The 20480-nt window shown below is 48.7% G+C and overlaps 1 protein-coding gene across 1 annotated transcript in view; it reads left to right on the top strand.

Annotated features, from left to right (window-relative positions):
- The first annotated feature begins 32 nt into the window (after positions 1-32).
- PLXNA4 (plexin A4) overlaps positions 33-20480 on the top strand; it is a 432633-nt gene continuing 412185 nt past the window's right edge. The window contains exon 1 of the mRNA XM_046670407.1: positions 33-593. The gene's annotated coding sequence lies outside the window, so the exon portion shown is untranslated. The remainder of the gene's footprint in view (positions 594-20480) is intronic.

The raw sequence follows: 20480 nt of genomic DNA, 5'->3' as shown, positions 1-20480 counted from the left end.
CGGGGGCAGCAGCGGCGCGGCAGGCAGTGGGCTGCCGGGGGGCGGCCGCCGCTGCCCAGGGAGGCACGCAGAGGCGCCGAGAGCGCTCCCCGGCGGGTCCCCCGCGCACTCGCCGCGCCCGGGCAGCGGCCCGACCGGGCGAGCATGGGCGGCGCGGAGTGACGCCGCCGTGCCCGCTTGGCATCAAGGACATTCAGCCCGCGGGGGTGGGGACGAAGGGGGGCAGCCCCGCGTCGCCACCGCAGCCCCCGAGAGCCGCGACTGCTGCTGCGGCTCCGGGGCCGGGTGGAGGAAAGGGGCGCTTGGAATCGATCCACATTTTCCGACCTTTTTGTTGGACATTCTGCCCACCTTGGACGCTGCAAGAGGAGCTGTCAAGCCCCGCAGGCTCTGATTTCGCCCTCGGTTTTCCTTGCCTCCTCCGGGTTCCCTGTGCCTCGGTGGAGTATTTGCGTTCGGGGCTGGGGCTGGAGGAGGCAGCCACACGCGCGCACACGCACACGTTCAGAGGAGGGCGAGAGGCAGCGGCACAGGCACCATCTGCAGTGTCAATGCGGCGCTCCCGCTGAAGGAGGCGAAAGCGGCGCTTCCAGGTAAGGAGCCGGCGGGCCGGGTGGGCGGGCGGGCGGCGAGGGCAGCGCTGCCAGAGATACGCGGCTCGGGCCACGAGTCCTCGGCTGCCCTGGAGCCAGCCCGCTGCACGCACGCACACACAAATACACACAGGCACACACCGCGCACACGCACCTGCCCACGTCCCACCTGGACACCCGCGTAGGGGCGGCGCGGCCGGAGCAGGTATTTCCCGTGTTCTTTCTCCTCTGACGCTCCAGGACTCAGACTTCTCTTACCCAGGACTTTCGGGGTACAATTCTGTGTATTACTGCCTCTCCCTCCCACCTGGGCAGGTTGAGGGAGCGATTTTTCAGTTCCCAGCCCCTGGCATCTCTAGCTGGTTTTAAAAACCGGAGAAGTAATGGGAGGTCTTGGAAGACCCGCCCAATGCCATCTAGGCTCCGTGGCCTTTGGGCACCCTGGGATTTTAATGGAGGACACACCGACAGATATTCAGACAGATATTTGGAGAGCGCGGTGCCCCAGCGCGCGGGGAGGAGGCCCCATAGGCGGATGGGGCTGCAGTTCTTTAGGGCGGTGCATATGGAACAGACACTGCGTTTCCCCAGTAAGAGGCAGCACAAACGCCTTTCTGAAGCGTGGCACGGCTTCCCCGGGAATGCGCTGCGATTTCAGGCAGGAAGGGGCTTAAGCCGCGCTTTGGGTGTGTTGCTTGTCTCCGGAGGGCATAAGAGAGTCAGGTCCTCCGTAAAAGGTATGACCTATTCACGTCTGCAGTCTCTGGGCAGCAGCAAGCCCACAGGGCTTAGATACACAGGACTTGGGTCCCGCCTTCACCTCCCTGCCCTTCCCTCTGTGCTGTGCCAGAAAGCGTTCGGCTGTTGCCCTAGGTCTCCAGCTAACACCTGTCACATGCCTTTGAGGAGGTGTGTGTCTGAAAAATAGAACTAGAAGGGGGCATGGAGGAGGGTGCAGTGCGGAAAGGGAGGAGGGTCCCCTCTCTCCTGACCACCTGGGCAGTGCCCGCCCTATAGGGAGGCAAGGCATTCTTGGGCGGGCCAGCATCCCCCAGAGCCAGGCTGCTCCCCAGTGTAGACCACTCTCCAGAAGCCTGTGGCACCAGGTTCTGGTCCCCTAAAGCTGTTCCTTTCCTTTTCTCCTTGGCTGGAGTTCACAGGCGGCTCATTTTCAAACTTTTTCTGGAGGAGGTAGGAGGTGGTTGGGGCTCCAACAGCCCTTTTTCACGCTTCCCATTTGGAGGTCAAAGAGCAACTCATTCAAGACTCAGTTGTTGTAAGGAGAAGAGGATGAGATCCAAATAAAACAGTATTTTTGAGTCAAATATAAATATAGCAAGGTCCTGTGTTCCTATAGCTGTCCCTTTTGGAGTAGCTTGGGCAACCTGGTGAGAAATGGAATAAGCTGTACCCTCTATGTAAGATCATGTGTTCACAGGGTCCCGCAAACCCACCAGTGGGGAAAGTATGTTGGGAGTCTTCCAGGACATTGGGGAGAGGAGCGGACATTCTTTCGAGCAAGGGGGCCTCCGTGCTGGGCACAGGATTTGGTTGATTCTGTAAATCCTGAAGTTGGGTGCTGAAAGAAAGGGCTCTCTCGGCACCCCCATCTTTGCTATTTTCAAACTTTTTCCAGCTCCTGCAAAGGTCTCCAGCTAGGCTGGGGAGGAGAGGCGCAGACGCCCCAGGAGGGAGATTGTATTCCCGCTGTGTGTTGTGTGTGCTGCCCTTTGATTGATTGAAAAGGGTAGATGGAATAAAGCAGAGCTCTCACAATGGGGAGAACCCGGTAGGGGGAAGAAACATCATTTTCTTTTTAAGAATGGCGGGTGTGTGTACACACACACACACAGATATATACACACGTTCTCAAAGAGCCTAGCTGTACACGGTCCACTCATTCAATCATGTGTGACAACGAGACCCGCCTCTGTCTTCAGGGCTGTGGAAGAACTGGAACATTTCCACACATGTCCTTTGAATGTGAACAGGGAGGTCTCACATCTGCGTAGAGCGGCACATGGTTTTCCACAGAAATAGTGAACTCCAGCAACAGGGGGTGGCTCCCAGGTAAACATTCCTCATGGGACCTTGAAGGAGCAAAAGGATGGGTTACAGAGCATCCTGAAATGTCCATGCATCTTCCACGTAGACCTCTTCTCCTTTCTCCTGTATTTACAGCTTCAGGATCCGTCATTTTAATGGAAAGCCAGCAGTCATTATGCTGGTTATAATTTAAACATTTTTAAGCATGGGTTCAAAAAAATCCCCACACTTTCCACACTTAGCAGTGGGTACCAGTTTGGTTTCTAGGACAAAGCAAGCATTAATTAACATCTGTGTAAAGCTGGGTGTACATCATCTAATTTTTTTCCTACTCTCTTGCCCAGCCCTGGAGCATGTCACGTTGTCACTCTCCCTCTCTACCATTCTCTGTGGCCTTGCTTTTAAGTTCTCTGGCGGCTTCCTCACTCGGAAGGGAGTTGCATTCGAAAAACCCCAACTGTGAATGCTTCTTTTCCGCAGACCCTTGCTGCTGCTAGGCTGTGCTCTAGGCGGCTCTGCTCTGAGCATGAGGCTTGGGTTGGTTGCCCACGAGCTGTTCCCTCTTGCCCAATCCGGTACTCACTCTCAGGCAGGCTTGCCTCTGTCCTTCCAGGACTTCATCCTGGATGCCCACCGACGCTCTGCAGACATTTCCGGAGGACTCTGAGGCTGCCAACTTATTTCCTTTCTCTTTCTCTGCACCTCTCCATGTCTGCTGCTCGTGCTCCCTGCAGACAGGGAGATCTGCATGGCAGAGTCTGCCTGCACTTGGCCTCCTGATCCTTTTAACCACAATGAGGGCTGCATGGAATTAAATGGGGGCGGGGGTTGCTTTCTAGGGAGGCAGCGGTCCGGACGTGGAGAGAGCTAAGGGGGCGGGGTGATTAGCTGCTCTTAGCTCCTAGTTATCACCAGGCTTTGATGCAAAGAAATCGCAGCCAATCTCTCTCCTTCTAGTCAGCTAGGGGGCATTTCTTAGCGGCTTCTCCCCATCCTCACTGGGAGAAGGCACTACACAGACAATGCCACCTCGGAGACCTGTTGGAGCGGCTCTGTGATGGGCTGTGGGAGGGCGGCAGCCATACAGAACACCGGACTGTGGTCCAGCTGTGATTAGTCTGTGCAACAGATGTGCCATTCATTTTTAGGCTCCTCTGTCTTCTTATTGGTGTCCAGTGCTACCGGATGTGAGACGGGTTCAGCCCTGGGCGTGGTTGAACAGGGCTCATTTCTCTCCTTTGACACCCCTTTCCTCCTTCCCCCCCCCCCCTCTTCTCCCCCCCCCCCCCCCCCCCCCACTTGCTAATCCACCTCTTGGCTTTGTGCGCACATCCGCCAGCCCATTTGCCCTCAAATTTGTGGCACTCCAAGAAATCAATATAACATGAATTTAACGACAGCTGGATGATTAAGTGTTATTTATATTTAAGAGCGGCATTTTAAAAAGACGTCGTGCTAATAAATCAAGCCGCTGTTTGGGAGATGCACATGATTAGGGTAATTGCCCTGTAGGCTCTATTGAGCAATGCTCGGTCCGTGCAGAGCCCTGCGGACACCACCTCTTTAGACGCTGCCAGCCGGCTGCTGCTCCCTACCCTGAACTCCCACTGATGCCCCCCGCTTGTCCAGACGGACTCACTCTTCTTCTCCCCTCCTCACTCGCTGCCCAGGCTGGAGCATCCGAGTTGTGGCAGGAAGGTGGAGTCAGCACGGAGACTGAAGGGGGCTCTGCTGCTAAGTGGTAAGAGATGGATCTTAAAAGTGAAGGCAGGCAGGGGTTCCTAGTTCCCAGAGCAGAGGGCTTGTTCCAGAAGGAGGAGGCTGCTCCCCTGCTTAATGTGAAGCGGCTTGGAAGAATAGCTTCCTGAGTCCTTGTGCAAGTCTATGTGAGCCCCAGGCTCCTGTCCTTACCATCGTGTGGCATCCGCCTCCCAGGGGAGAGGCTGTGAGGACATTAGTCTTTGTCTTTGTGAAAATAACAGAATGGAAAAGAGTAATAAGTGATGATGATGGTGGCTAATGTTTGTTGAGCAATTGTTGGAGGAGGCATCATTTAAGTAGTTTGCACAGGTTGGCCCATTTCTTTCTCATAACAACCCAAGAGGCAGGCGGTCACTGTTACTATGGCCATTTACCTCACGAGGAAAGTGAGACGCAGGAGGGCAAGCGCTTTGTCAGAGGTCACACAGCCGGTGAGTGGCGGAGCCACATCTCAGCCCTGTGTGAACTGACCTCCCTCCTTATCACTGTACTGTTTGCCTCTTAGAATATGTGTGTGGAGTGTGTCGTGGCCCCCTTGGGAGGTTTGGGGGAGTATGTGCAGGGGAAAGTTTAGAATATCTGGTTTCTCCCTTGCTCTACCTCTGTGGCCCCAGGCAAATCTGTTTCTTCTTTGAGCCTCGATTTCCCCCTTCATCACATGGGGCTGAGTCTTGTCCCTGACTGTTGGTGAGCTGTGAAACTGCGTGGAGCATTCTAGCAGAGGGTTCAGTCCCTGAGGGTGACTTGCTCTACTTGGCAACTCCAGTTTCCTCCTGGAAACACTAAGGAGGGGTGAATGAGTGAAGTCCCCGTCTCTGCTTTTGATTCCGTGAGCCTCTGAGTCTTGTGCTGGTAGGAATCTAGTTCTCCTTAGTGACTTCAAATTTTCTGCTGTGGTGGAAACAGTAATCTCTCATCTACTCCTTCAAATCACCCTCTAAGGTGGGGATGGTTTCTTTGCGTTTTGATGGTGTAGGAACCGAGGATGGAATGCCCAAGGCCCCAGGATGCTCCATGGTGGGTGGTCTTTTTCACTCTTGGGGAAGGATGCTCACGGTAGGTGCTCAATATTTGTTCATGTGTTCATTCATTAGCCCTGGGGTTCCAGATTTGCGGATCCATAGGCGGGGAAGAAATCTTTGCCTGTGGATGTCGTGCCACACTGGGGGCTGGACTGTATGGTAGTTGGAGCAGAGATTCACTGGAAGTTGGAGCAAACGGGCTGTGTGTAGGGAAAGTGGTGTTAGGAATTATGTCTGGATTCTGAGAGGTGTGGGCAGTGAGGCCCTGATGGGGCCTGTGGACCGGATTGGATGCTGTCGCATCCCAAGACCGGGCCCAGGCTGCCTGACTCCGTCTCTCTGGCCTGAACATTTTAAGAACAGCCACAGGTGATGCTCTTGTGCTTAGCTGTTTGATTTTTTCCTCCAAAAGACAAACTTTTATTCTCTGTGTTATTTATTTGGCTTCTTCTCTACACCGAGGTGAATGAAGGTTCTGCCACATTAGAGGTGGCCGAAAGGGCCTCACTTGGAATTTCATCACCTCCCCTCTGGGGCAGCAGGAGGAGCCTCCAAAATGTTGGATGTGGAGTCCTGTTCAGACTCACACTGACAGGTGTGTGAGATCCTGGGCATCCTCTCTTTGCAGGCTGAGCTTGGCTCCCGGCATCCGTGCCCCCCACCCCACCCATGAAGGATTTGCAACAGCAAATTGGATTTTGGAAGGTTTTGTCACTCCAACACAAAACAGATCACTAGCTAAGAGGATACCGTCTCCACAGTCGATGCGCTGAGCGCAGACCAGCTGCATCAATCCCTGAGGTCTTCCGGGAAAGAGGGTTTTCATTAGGAAGGAGGAGGAACAGTGGAGGAAGTGGCCCAGGGACTGGAGGAGAGGGAAACCATGGCGGGTCAGAGGCTGTCCTGGTCTGGTCTTCACACTGGGTCAGTTTCACGTCAGACGTGCTCCTTGAACTTGTAAGAGCCCAGATGGACGTCCCGCCAGTTGGTGTGGCATCTAGAACTGGAGAGTGGACAAACCATCCCTTGGCTTTGGCCCAGAGGTTAAGAGGAGGGAAAGTAAGCACAGCCGAATGGGCCGACTGTTCCTTCTCTTGTGAGGGGAGCAGACAGTGAGAGGTGGGCATGTTGGGGCAGCAGCCATTGGATGTGTAATTGAGCACCCTGTGTGGACTGTCTGCTAACCTTGTGGAGTTAGAGTTCATTTTCTCCTCTCCCTCTCAGACCTGCTTCCTGAAGGTAAACCTAAAATAGAGCAGAATTTCCCAAAGTGTATTCTGTGGGAGTGAATAGGTGTTAAGCACACAAAAAGTTTCCATGGTCAAATAAATTTGAGAAACCCTGAGTGTAAAGTAAAGCTAAAGAGGTTCTTTGTTGCAGGACTTCTCAGAGCCTTTAAACACACTCACATGGATTGCTAAAACTGCACAAAGTAGATCTACTGTATTTTGGCCCTGGGAATCCGCTGAGAAACACTGGACTAAGACAAGCACTTTCATTTATCTACTCTCGACTGTGAATAGAGGAGTGGATTCTACAATAAACATTTCAGCCGAACTTTCACGCTACCCACACAAAGCACTGGGTTCTGCTGATTCTGAAGATACTAGGGTTTTAAGCAGAATTTTGCTTGATGGGCAGACAGCCCAATTCTAGGCTTGATGTTTGCCCCTTTTCCTTCCAAAGCAGCAGAGAGGTTCTCACAGGAGTGAGTTCCAGGCAGTTTTATATTTTTTCTCAGGTTCCTAGACGATTCTGCTATGTTCCCCTGGTTAAAAAGCACTGATGTTGCTGGAAACCTAGGTTTTGGAGACAGATGGATGTAGATGATCCCAACTCTATCACTTACCAGCTAAGGGGCTTGGGAAAAATCACCTTATGTTTTAGTATTACCATTTATGAAATGAAGGGATTGGTTTAGACTGGGGACTTAAAAAAATATTCTAATATGTGTGCAGTGGAACTCTTTATTCAAATGAAATTTTTATTTTCTCTTTGCTGAGGAAGATTTGCCCTGAGCTAACATCTGTGCCAATCTTCTACTATTTTGTATGTGGGATGCCGCCACAGCATGGCCACTGATGAGTGGTGTAGGTCCATGCCTGGGAACCAAACCCAGGCTGCTGAAGCAGAGCATGCCTGACTTAACCACTAGACCACCAGGCTGGCCTCTCAAATGAAATTTTGTATGGAATCCTAATGACCACAACAGATGCAAGAAGAACTGTTCTGGTGAAGGCTGTGGAGGAGCCGGGGCCTGTACTCTTGGCCTGTCTGCCTCTCACTCCAGTCTTGGCCTGGGTTCCCTAGACAGCAGAGCCGGAGGCAAAAGCTGAACTGGTAACACGTTGTTGAGGGGTGGAATCCCAGGGCAGCAAGAGTGAAGGAAAAAGGGAGGAGAGATAGAGAAGGAAGAGAAACAAAGAATGCATGACCAAGCCAGTCACAGCTTCCTGCGGAAACACAGCTGGTGGCTCAGTCGCTTGGGGTGCACCTAGAGAAGCCTGATGGGAACACAGTCTCAGAGAATCTGGAGGACAGGCACAGCCAGCATCCATCTGGGGCAGCTCCCTGGGCTCCATTCACCCCGTGAGGCAGGACTTCCCCCTTACTTTGGGATTGTGATGCCAGGTCAAACTAGAGCCTCTGTGGTCAGGCCCAGGGGCTGGGGCTTCTGTGACTCCCCCACAGTGGGCCTGAGGGTGTTACACCTGCAGGAGCCTGGCCTTCACCCCTGAAGGAAGACAGGGAGCAAGAACTTCAGGACCAGAGGAATATCAGGTGACTCTGGTGAAAGCTATGGAGGAGTCAGGGCCTTCTGGGGCCACTCTGGCAGGAAGCAAGGCAAGTGGCTGAAGTCCAGAATTGGGGGTGGGGGTAGGGTGTCAGGTGGGGCCAGGCAGATCTGGGCAGTACATCAATTGGAAGTCTGGAATAATGGGTTCCATATAAGGAACACGTTGCTCTTCAGAAGAGAGTCAGACAGTGACCCAGAGCAGGTCCAAGAAGGCGTCATTCAGCCCCCCACATTCATGACTGTGACAACAAGCGCCAACCACACTATGGGTTACCCGATTTAGACCCCTAATAGGAATCATATTAGGAATGAGTTTCCGCCAGGTTTTAAGAGACTTTCCTAACTTTTAGAGCTTATTAACCAAAGGAGTATCTTCCAAATGGTGGAGTGTGAACATCTCAGAACATCTCAGATGCTTCTGTTTGTGATGGCTGAGGGGTCATGGCTGCCTGGAAGCAGAGGATAGATGCAAATGACCTCCGCCTCTCTCCTTGTTTTAAAAGATGTTGTAAGGATTGAAATATAAAGCAACAGGGGACATTTCTGCATAAAATATTTTCTGTAAGTCATTGCCTCTAGCCAGGGCCCCTCTTTTTTTTGCTCTGAAGCCCATCTAGGGTCAGGCGGGTGAAGAACTGATGGTCTCACTGTGCTGTGACCCCTTTCCCAGCTCTCTTCACCAATAGATCGTGACCTCTGTCTTCCTCCTCTAAATGTACTTGCCCTTATCCGTTGATGGATGCGAGTGATGCACTGCCTTCGAAACATGTGTCTGCCATAGCTTGTCTGCCTGCGATTTCCAGCTCGTGGAGGTCAGGACCAGCCCCTGCTTGAGGCAGTCTCTTGGGTAATCAGGAACTTAATTCATGTTTTAATAATGGTAAAGAAGATGCTGTTGGCAGTAGCAATGATGACAATAGCATTGAAATTATTTCCTTGTGTTTTAGGTGAGAGGGACCATTTCTTCTCTTGTATAGTACTCAGTGCCCAACCTAGGGCCTATCATTCTAGAAGCAATCAATAAATATTTGCCAAGTAAAGAGAATGACTAAATGGAGCAGGAGAAGGTGGAGACGAACGGCCTATAAAGGACAAAACGAGGAAAGTGTGAACCAGCCACTATGGCCGGTGCCTGCTCTCTGGCAAGGCCAGGGTTGGACCCACATTGAGGCAGGCCAACTGGCTATTTCAGAGGATTAATATGAACCAGGATGAGTGTAGGCTGAGCCTGTCAATCACCCTAGAGTGTCGTGGGTGGTGGTGGTTGGGGGCAGGTAGGGGGCAGTGATGCGCCCGGAATTGAATTCTTGCTTTCTACATAAAACTCGCCCTGGATTTGGGGGCCAGTAGATTGGGAGGGATGTCCAAACTGCATTTCCCAGAGCATTCCACAGACTAGCCCCTCCCTGTAAAAAGCATCCTTGGGCGAGTAAGTCTTGCCAACACCTTATGCTGTGTCCTCTTCTTGGAGACTCTATGCACATGGAAGGCACAGGAGGCCTGCTACGGAGAAACCTCTTTAATTAGTCTCTGTCAACCATTTTTCAGCGTATTTGCTGGTGGGTTCCCTTTGTGTGGGTGTATTTAAACCTATTGACATCTCCTGGAACGAGTGTTTGACAGAAAGTGTTTGGGGGATGTGACCTTCGACTGGAAGCGTCAGCTCTGAGGTTAGTTTAGAGCAGACAAAACAGGAGAAGGAATCTACTGTACTGTTTCTATGGGGACTGGCGAGGTCCAGCTTTCAGAGGACCTGCTTTCCTCTTGTCCTTGTCATTTGCTTTGGGGAAATCTCAGAAATGGCTGTGAATTGTTACAAGATGTTGGTGACTGTGATGTCTTCAAATGTCTATTTTCTAAAGGGACCATTTTAAGGAGCGTGATTGCAGCTCTGACAGGTTGGTGGAAATGTTTCCAACAAGTAGCACTTTTTGGTTGCATGTAATAGATCAAGATGGATGTTTGCAAAATACGTGAGTAATGACATGCACCTTCTCGATATATTTTTTTCAGCTACACTTATCGAATAAGAGACTTCAATATAACTGGCAAAGATAAATGTTCTGAATTAACAAAGAAGACTTGAGTTATTAAGATACAGCTCCCTTGATTTTGGATAGTTGAAACAAATTTTCTCTCGGGAAAGAAACTTTACTACCCTAGAGAGGCTGAAGGTTCCTAATTAGGCTGTAAATCCATGGTGTCCACCTTTGGGTAGTGACCCGGAGAGCGAAGTTAGGAATTTCCCACGGGAAGCATTTCACCGCCCAGTATTCATCTTACATAGGTAATGATGTGTGTGTGTGCGTGTGTGTGTGTATGTGTGAGTTGAGGTGGAGGCGTGTCTCACCCCAGTGGTATTTGGGTTTGGGTCACCGAGGGACAGTGACTGATAACCCACGTGCCCAATTATAGGGCCTTGGCAATGCATTGCCCAAGCACTGTGCTCTTTTCCAAAGTGAATAACAGTTGCTAACACACACTTGCTAACAAAATTCCCCTGGCGCCCATTCATAAAGCATCTCACTGGTGATTCTATCAGCATTAAACTGTTTGGTGACTGAGTTTAGAATTATAGGAATTGGAGAAATGAATTAGCAGTAAATCAAGTCCCAGCTGAGTTTGAACCCAACTGCAGTGAGTTTTAAATGAAAAATATCTTGCTCTGATGAGGCGGCTGTAAGTCAAGCACTGGAGCTCTGTCACTCTTGACTTTGGAGAAGGGTGGCAGTCACCCTTTGAAAGGAAAACCCTGACAGCGGCTTGTATTGATTCCCAGCCACGCTGGGAAATTGCCACTTCATTTCTTCTTCGTAAACTGTTGGCTTTCATCATTTGAAAGAAAAAGGAATTCTATTTGCAGGGACACAGCAGAGCTCTGGGGACAGGGCAGGTGGGAGAGGGCTCAGACCCAGGGGCCCATTCATTGCACTCTCTTTGGTCCTTCTCAGAGGAGCCATGCAGAAGGGGAAGCTGGGTCTGCGGGGGTCATGTGATTTGTTTTCTCGCTCGGACCGTATTTGATTTTTCCTTCTGGGGGATCTGTACAGAAAAAAAACAACAAAGAGAATACTTCAAGGAGGCTGCAAGACTGTCATGTTGCAGTGACAATTGTGGTGTAATAGGAAATCGCTTATGTAAGTTGCGTGCCCTCTGAATGGAGCTTGTCGGAGACGTGGCTGCAGCTCCTTGAGGCCTATTTTTTCTCCTGCAAAATAATCCTGAGGTTTTCCTTTTCAGAGCAATTGAAGAAGTGTAATGTGCTGGCCAGGGAATAGGGAGACCCAGCTTCTAATCTTAGGTCCGCTGAATATCTTTCAGCGAGCTCCGTCTCTGGGCTAGGCCTGGATTTCTTTTTCTTTAGTCGGAATAAGCCCTTGCTGTCCTGATCAGAAGCACAGGAGGAGAGGATGAATGTGGCCACACATATGAAAGGACCAGGTGAGCTTCAGGAGGAAGGTTCTATTTACCTGCGAGGTCAGAGAAAATCAAGAAAGAGAGAAAGAAGTCTGTGCTTAGGCTTCTTGCCATTACACCTTTACCATCGCCCATGTGTTTACTGACCTGGTGAAGAGCTGTAAGTCATCAAAGCAGCTTGCAGGGGGTCAGAGGGCAGAATGCATGTGTGAGGGTGGGGGACCTTGGGAGGGGATGGTTAGTGCAGGAGTCCAGAGGCCAGAGTAGGAGGGGAGTCCGATACTGGCTGTAGTAGCAGGTTACGGGGGGGGCTGCGGAGAAAGGAAAGGAATCACGATTTCCCTCAATGTCTAGTTTCCCTTTGCTGCAGACATATGTATTTACATATTTTAGTTAGAGAGGTAGATGCGATGCTGTAGAATATTTAACCAACTAATCGATTGATCAATCAGTTACTCAATTCAGTCAATATTTATTGAGTGCCTCTTATGTCCTAGGCACTTATGCAAGAGTTTGGTTGTGCTGAGATGAAAGACCTAGTTGCTGCCATTAGGGAGCTCACAGCTTGATGTGGCCGCAGCACACGTGTTAATAGATAAACACAGTGTGGTAAGGTGTGAGCTCTGTGTATGTGGAAGGCATCCTGAGAAGATGTAACAAGGGGCACCCATCCGAATATGAAAGGCAAGGACGTTGAGAAGGTCTCCTGGAGAAGGAGGGGGCGCTTCAAGTGGAGCTTTGGAGGCTGTTTTGAAGGGTGAGTGGGATTGGCTTTGTGAACATGTGAGGAAGAGGTGCCAGGAGGAGGAAGTGGCATGGACAAGGCGTGGAGATGGGAGAGCACACAGCGCTCGGTCTGTAGTCGTTCAAGGCAGAGGTGGGTAGGGGAGCTAGATGCTAACATGGGCAGAGGCTGGGCCAGGACCAGGGGTAAGTGTCCCGCTAAGGGTTTTGTCTGGCAGGTGGTGTTGAGGCCGTGGGGATTTCCAAGTAAGAGAATCAACAAGGCCAGATTCCCTGTAGAAAGATCACTATGTGGGACCACGTGCAGAAGGAATCAGAAATGAGGCTATTAGAGGAACCCAGGGAGACATGGGAAAGGGCTGACCGAAGGCGGTGGCCAAGGAGAGAACGAGACTGATTTGAGAGGGATGTGGGAGTTAGAGTGGGTGAGTGGCAGGCATTGAGGTGAAGATGGTGGGAGCAAGGGGAGGGGAGCTGGGGACGTCTGGCAGGTGTCCAGCTTGGGCAGGCAGTGGAAGGTGGCACCATTCACCGAGCTAGAGATTTCTAGACCAAGACTTGATTGAGAAGGGGTGGTAGGGTAAGGGGCTGTGTTCTTTTCTGGACACGGTGAATTGAGCTGCACATGGGATTTTCAAGCAGGGGTGACTAGGAGGCCCGTGGATAGATGGCTCCTGTGTGCCTGGCAGGTTCATCTCAGTGCTTACTCTGCTATTTACTTCTGGTCCCATTTGTAGACTTAGGAGTTCATTTTGGGATCTGGCAGAAGCTTAGTAAAGAAGCAAGAAGACCCACGTATAGATTTTTACACTTTTCGAGTGGTTCATGTTTTGAATTAAACATACTGGCTTGAACATTTTGCCTGAGATTGTTCTGAAAACATCCAGGCATTCACCTTGCCTTAAGACATCCCTGCTATTTTCCAGTGGAAAAAAAGTGGTCCCGGGAGGTTGAGTCATACATAGATAATTGCCGAGCAAGCCGGGGATGAAGGCAGAATTAGAATTCAGCAATGGAGAATGGCCAGGCCTTTGTTCTGGGCATCAGCCTGTCCCCTCTCTTGGTGGGCGCACCCCACTTTCAGTGAGCACACACTCAAAACAGCGTGGTCTGGTGAAATGAGCTCCATCATGAGCTGAGAGATGGTGATTATAATTTTGACCTTGCTCTTTCGAAATAATATCTTGTTCGTCTAATTCCGCATCCTGGGCATGGGAGCCAGTCTGTACAATCAAGGCTTGCTGGTAGGATCTGGCCACTAGGTAAGTTTTACTTGGCCCAAAGAATGTTTGAGACAAATTTGTGTTATTTGAATGCTGTCAAGTGGGCCAGTCCTTCTCCAGGGAGCCACAGGTTCTGCTCCCTGTTGTCCTACCTTGGCTTCACACATTTATAGTGAAGCTATTTGAATTAAAATACCAGCAGCCCAGTACCTAATAGGTACTCCAGCAGTGTGCCTTGCCCCTCTTTCCAAGAGATGGAAAAAATAAATGAGCTAATGGATTGGTGTCCAGTGCTTTGCATTCTGCAGGGAAGTTTTGTAATTTAGTAGCCCCTATTAATTGCAGGACATGTGGAAGTGGCTGGTGACAAAAGTTTGGGTGCTCTTGAGTAGAGGGTAGAGGTCCTCAAACAGTGCGAGGCGTCCAGCTGGCAGTTCAGCCCAACTGGACAGTGTAGTCCCATCCTCTAGAATGAGGGACTCTGGGAGCTCAGCCCCAAAGAGTGTCTTTAGCTGCAAAAGTGCAGGGCAATTTCAAGTGAAACAATGGGTCTACTCTCTTCTCTGGACTGCTTCTGGGTATCTCAGAGTTGCTAATAAAAATGGCTTAGAGTGTGGCCTCCTTTATGGAGAGGAAACAGGGGGCAGGGTAGGTATTTTTGAGTTCTAACCTTTCAAGAGCTTCACAGAGATGACAAGGTTTCTGTCTTCCCTCCTCACGCCTCTGTACCTAGCCCTTGTACATTTTATCAGCTGTACTCAGTGCATAATATATTTACATAGCTACTTGGTCTCAGGGAACTGAGAAGTTTTTTCTAGTTTATCTGGTGGCAACTTGTTTCCCTAGCATGGGGCAGAGGGCAGGGCCTGGGGCCCTAGGAAGGGAAGTAATCTAACCACAGTAATCTGTGGTTAGGACCAAAATAGAGTAGTCGATGCTGCCCTGGGCTGTGCTTGTGGCATGTGTGCATGACTCTCTCTGCTGGGGGCGGGGGCCTCTGGATGGGTGAGCTGAGTCCTCTCAAAGGCTTCTGTTGCCCCACCGCTTCTGTTTTTCCATTGCTCTGGCCTCCTATGTTTCGTTGTACAGACTTTCCGCTGGCCTGCGCTTTCCAGATGTCCTCAGAGGGGCTTCTGGTTCTATGCTCAGATGAGAAGATCCAAGTGCAAATATTCAGGGTGCTGACCGTGTGCGCAGTGTCAAATCGGACAGGGAATCCTGGCTGTTGATGGGCCGCGAGCTGGGTGGCGGGGGTGGTGGGAAAGAGCACTCTTTGGCAAACGCAGACCTAAATTGATGAAGAAGTTGCTGCACCTCCTTCTACTCCCTTCATTCTGTCTTCGAGGACTTGATACTAGCAAGACCGAATGCATCTTGGCAAATACTTAAAAATAAATGAGTTAAATATTTTTTTAAAACCTGTATTTACATTTATGGCTCTCATTATTGGTGAAATGGTATTTATTTACTTCTGGGACTTGAAATGTAGTAGAAGTTCTCTTGCTTTAGTTTGAGAACGCCCATGTTTGGAGGGTTCACAAGAGCTCGAATAAAAAGCTTGAGGAATATCACATGGCCAAATAGAAAAAAGTAACTTCTAAAAATGTCAAGCAACATGTCCCAGGTACGTATCGTTTTGAAAGCATGGCATTTTCATTCCAAAACTTATACGTGCAAATTTTAAAAATCTTTTTGTCCTGGAAGAGGTTTTACTAGCTAACAAATTTTGTAGGTAGCCTTGTCCATGTTCCAGACATTAGCCAGACCCAGGTATTTTTGTGTCAAGACAGTAGTATGGCTAGAGACACTGCAAATTCAGGCTGCCAAGAATTTATTTGTAATATACGAGTTATTGACTCATGTTTTTAGTATTTCCATCTCATATTCCTACTTAATTGCAAATTTCTTGAAAGCTGGTGACTGTCAGACACATTCTCACTTCCTTTTGACCCAACATTAGGGTCATTTGATTTTCTTCTCTTGAGCTCCACCTTAAATTTGGTTTTCTCAGCTTAAAAGAAGGAGTGCTAGAATGGCTGGACAGTAGAGGGCATTACACGTCCCAAAACAACTGGGAATGCACAGGAAGCAGGAAGTAGCTTCACGGAAAGTCTGCACGCAGGCATGGCTTTGTGCTGGCGTTTAGGCTTCTATTAATTGTCATTGCTCACAAACCCGCTGTGAGTGGAGCTTTTACTGAGTCAGAGTCTTGATCACAGACTTACCATGTTGCCTGGGAGGCACATGTGACTTCCTGTCCAAAATGAAAATTCCATTAAACTTGACTGGCTTCCTTTTGTCTTTGTCCAGAAGGTTCTGAGGTTTCACAAAGGTGAACAAATAAAAATGATAACATCAAAGTGAAATGCAAGGAAATACAGAGATTTTTATTTAGGGGCAGAAATGGTTGCCGCTTGGGTGTTGATTGCCCCCACTCCTTCCATCTTCTGTGAAGAAAATCTTAAATTTCAGGACTTTACTAACTTTCCTTTCATTTCTTTTGTCTGAGCCACACCTCTGGGCTGTGCTGGCACCTTGGGTGCCTTTGCAGGGGATGGGAGCAACCCAGTTGTGGTAGCACGTGACGGAGGGTTCCTTTGTCTTTTAATTACTTTCCACTTTGATTGAGAGCTCCTTGATGCTCACAGTGCAGTTGGCCTGACTTCACATTTGACTTTGGGACTGATGTGTGGAGAAGGTCAGAGTCTGCAGGAGGTGGGGGTAGCAAAGCCCAGCGTCAGAATTCATCTGTGTCGGGTTGTAGGGCACAGGCTCTCTTAAGCCCTGGGGGCAGCCGCATCCCACTGCTGGATCATAACCAGTGTGTCTCTAAACTCCTCCCATACTCATTTGTATATATTTTACATGAACCTCTGCCATCTGGTACTTTATCCATTAATATTTTTTTGAAAGCTAAATTTTGAACTTACGTTTTTCACCTTAAATTTCATTTTTGGGTCCAGTTTGGACCCTGTTCCAACCTGCTAAGGTGGTTTTGAACTATGTGTCACTATCATCAGTGGTAGACCCTTATAGTAATAACACATGACTTCTCTCGTGGTGTCTCATTGGAATTTCACAAGTCCTGGAATTTGTCATCCACAAATTTGATGTGTTTCAGTTGTCATGCAAATTACTGATAAAATGTGAAACAGTGTAGTCCCAAGGACAGAACCATTCAGCATGGTGTTTCCTGGAGAGCTTCCCTCACAGGTTTGACAAATAACCATTGATTCACTTTCTTTGGGACCCTAGACTTTGGAGGCAGACAGACCTGGCGTTGTAACCTGGCCTACACCAACTTGGCCATTCGCAATGTTCAGATTATTTGGGGGCTCAGTTCCCAGTGATTACAGGTAAGTGAGAGCTGTGGGCCTCCTTTTCCACAAATTTCCAATGAAAGCAAGTGTCAGCCTCAGTTCTGTCCACATCCCAATCTTTGTTAGTAAGCAGACACAGAAATAGTCACACAACCTGTCCTTGAAGCTCCGTGCAGACCTTGTCTCCCGTCATAGCTGGTGTGCCAGAGAATGCTTTTGCAGATTTGCCAAGGTAGTGAGTACCCTCAACCTTAGGGGTGAACGCGTAGGGCATGTGGCAGGCAGAGCCTCCAGATGAGCCTCTCTGGCCACAGGGTGTAGTACAAATAGTAGCATTTTCTGCTTGTGCCAGAAAGTGAGAAAGTTTGGGAAGCACTGATTAGTGATTGTCTTAGTCAGTTTAGGCTGCCATAACAGAAAACCATGGACAGGGGAGCTTAAACTATAAACTTACTCCTCACCATTCGGGAAGCTGGAAGTCCAAGATCAAGGTGCCAGCATGGTTGGTTCTTAGTGGAGACCCTCTTCCTGGTTTACAGATAACCGTCTTCTTCTTGTGTCTTCACGAGGGAGAGCGAGAAAGAAAGAGAGAGAGAGGGAGAGATTGATCTAGTATTTTCTCTTCTTATAAGGACACTGATCCCATTCAGGAGGGCTCCTCATGGTCTAATTACTATCCAAAGGCCCCACCTCCTAACGCCATGCTATTGGGGGTTAGGATTTGAACATATGAATTTTGGGATGACATAAACATTTAGTTCATAACAGTGACTCTGACAAGTTTATTTGAAGGAAGGTTTATTTGAGGCAGATGTAACAATATTTTGGCTGCAGGTTTCAGCTCACCTTCTAGTGGAATCAGAGCACAGAGTCTCAAAAGATGAAACACAGACCTAATGGGAGCCCCAGGCCAAGAATGGAGCCACAAAGGGCTCTGGGCTTGCCAGATTCTTGTGCCCATAGGGCAGAGGTGCCTGGATGGTATTTCTAACCAATCATCTCTCTGTGACACCACCTAATTTCCCACTGAAAAATTATTTCTAACGTCTCCTATGCTCTTTAACAAACTCAGCAGTGCTGATCGAGATAGTGTAGTTGAAACACTCAGGGTAGACTCTGATGTGAGTTTTGCAAAAGCCAACTCACCAACCCTGAGTGTGTATTTTCGATGTCAGTCCTTCAAATGTTAACTAACATCCTTGAGTGTAGGTTAACTTACACATAGTATACCACACTGTTTAAGCTGAAGTATTTTAAAGTAAATTACGAACATCATCAAACTCTGGCTCCGTAGCTGTGTGACATTGGGCATTGTGACTTTACCTATCTTCTCTGATGTTCAGTTTCCTTATCATTAAAAGGATAAAGTAATACTTACATGATAGGACTACTGTGACAATTAAGTGACATAATACGCACTGCTTGGCACATATTAAATGCTCAATAAAAGGAGGCAATAAATAAATAATATTTCAACAATAAAAAAATTTATTTCAACAATAAACAATATTGTTGAAAATTATCGCCTGCTCTTTAGATTCCTAAAACTTGTTAGTTATGCTTCTTGCCACTCTGTATTGGATTAAAGTACTCCACTTTTCTTGGTTTATAAGGAGTCACCTCTGTTTCTAACACTGGCTTCAGTGGGCCGAATGCCTTGAAGTTCTTCAAGCAAATGGGAAGAGAAGAAGGGCAGGTGGCAGGTCCCATTGGATCAATCCTGGCCCTCCCTCTAAATGTGACCTCTTAAAAAAAGATTTTAAAATATCCATACAGATTTTTTAATATTTGGAAGATCCAGCATTTGCCTGGAGTTTAGATTTACAGCCGTATTTATCTATCCAGTCGGTGCTCCATTCAGCCAGCCATTTTGCCAGCGCATTCATGTAAAAGTCCATCGTTTTTATAGGGCCACCAGTGATATCTTAGATAATGTGTTTTTCTTGCCAGGTGGTAGCGATGGTTGCTGGTTTTTTCAGGTTTCCCACCCAGGACCTACATTTGTTTTAGGATCAAGTAGGAGACATTTGGCTTTAACTGAAGGCAGTGACTGACCATTAGTGGGTAATTATTGCCTAGGGCTTACCTAATGATTATGTCAAGCATTGCAGTTTGGGGTGTCCACTAATGTTTGCCTGCCACAAAGTCATAAAGCTGACATGGTCCGTTGGACATCAGAAGCGTGGGTCCCGTGTGCATGGCATTGACATACCTGGATATGCTCACCTGCATCCAACAGGGGATATTTATGAAGACAGCCCGTCTCCAGCCGTCTTCAGTTCCAGGCCCTGGTTTCCTGGTAAAATAACCTAAACTAGTTAGTAAGGGCCTCTGGGATTTTCATGCCTAGTTTTCACTGTGTGTGTCCAGCTGTTCAATCAGAATCCTTTGCTCTGAGGCACCCTGGTTGCCAGAGCATGCCCAGTTCCTCCAGGCACCTCCCCTCTGAAATCAGTATAATCTCTGCATGATGAAAACTATTAAGCTTGAAACATTGCATTATTCCCGGCAGTGCTCTGGCTGAGAGGGGAAGGAAGCTGGTTGACTGTGGAGGAAGGTGACCAGCCACTGTGCAGAGGGAGAGAAAGTATGGGGAGTCTGGGACTCACTGCATTGCTGTGTTTTGATGATGATGGGGCCTCTGTGAACAGGGAGTTTGGGCCAGCTTTGAATGAGATGTTCTTCCACTGCAAGCACACCATGGAGAGACCTGTTACTTCTCCTCTGTGCCCTGAAGGAAGGGGAGCACCTCACTAGCACACTGTCACCCCAGAATCCTTGTCACAACTATCCTCTATTCTTCAGCTCATCTATAATGACCACAGGCCCTGGATTTACTAGAACAGCCTTCACTTCAGATATTCTATACCATTGCTGTGTCCTGACATTTTTGGTTTGAAAAAGTCATTTTATAGATAGATAGGTATACATATATCTGTATATATACATATAGACTATACATATTTATACACACACACACACACATATACACACATCTATCTATCTATCTATCCATCTATCTATTTACCTATGTCTCCAATGAGTATCTACCCTTGGACAAAATTGAGAAGTAGTTGAGTGTTTCCTGAGCATTCTATTCAGAGTAAAGGTGCTTTCTACTTCTGCTTTCTTTCTCTAGACAGGACCTGTGGTACTATATACCATAGTTTCTATATCCATGACCAAGGAGTGAGTGAGAGCTGACATTCTACCTGTGTTCTATTGGCCAAGCCTTGCTGTATCTCCTTTTTCTTCCACCAGGATGCCTTCTGCCCACCAGGCTTTGACGGCCAGAGGGGGAGGCTTTCCATAGTTCTAAGTTGTTGTTTGGCATAGGGGGATTTTGCTAGAACTTCTAAAACCAGACAGGGAGGCCCCTGACCACCAGCTCTGTGTGTCTGTATTCCAGACTGGGCCTGAAGACAGTTGTTTCTGGCCCTTCCTTCTGCATGTCATTTTGTGGACCTGTCAGGAAGCTCTTCCCCTGAGCTGATGGCTGTCACCCTTTGGCTTTTCTGATGAGTCTGGGGAGGTCTGGGGGAACATAGAGATCCTTC

This window comes from Equus quagga, chromosome 8 (genome assembly GCF_021613505.1).
Source record: "Equus quagga isolate Etosha38 chromosome 8, UCLA_HA_Equagga_1.0, whole genome shotgun sequence".
Taxonomy (NCBI): Eukaryota; Metazoa; Chordata; class Mammalia; order Perissodactyla; family Equidae; genus Equus; species Equus quagga.
The sequence above is the reverse complement of the archived record's forward strand: the minus strand, read 5'-3'. Positions and strand labels throughout refer to the sequence as shown.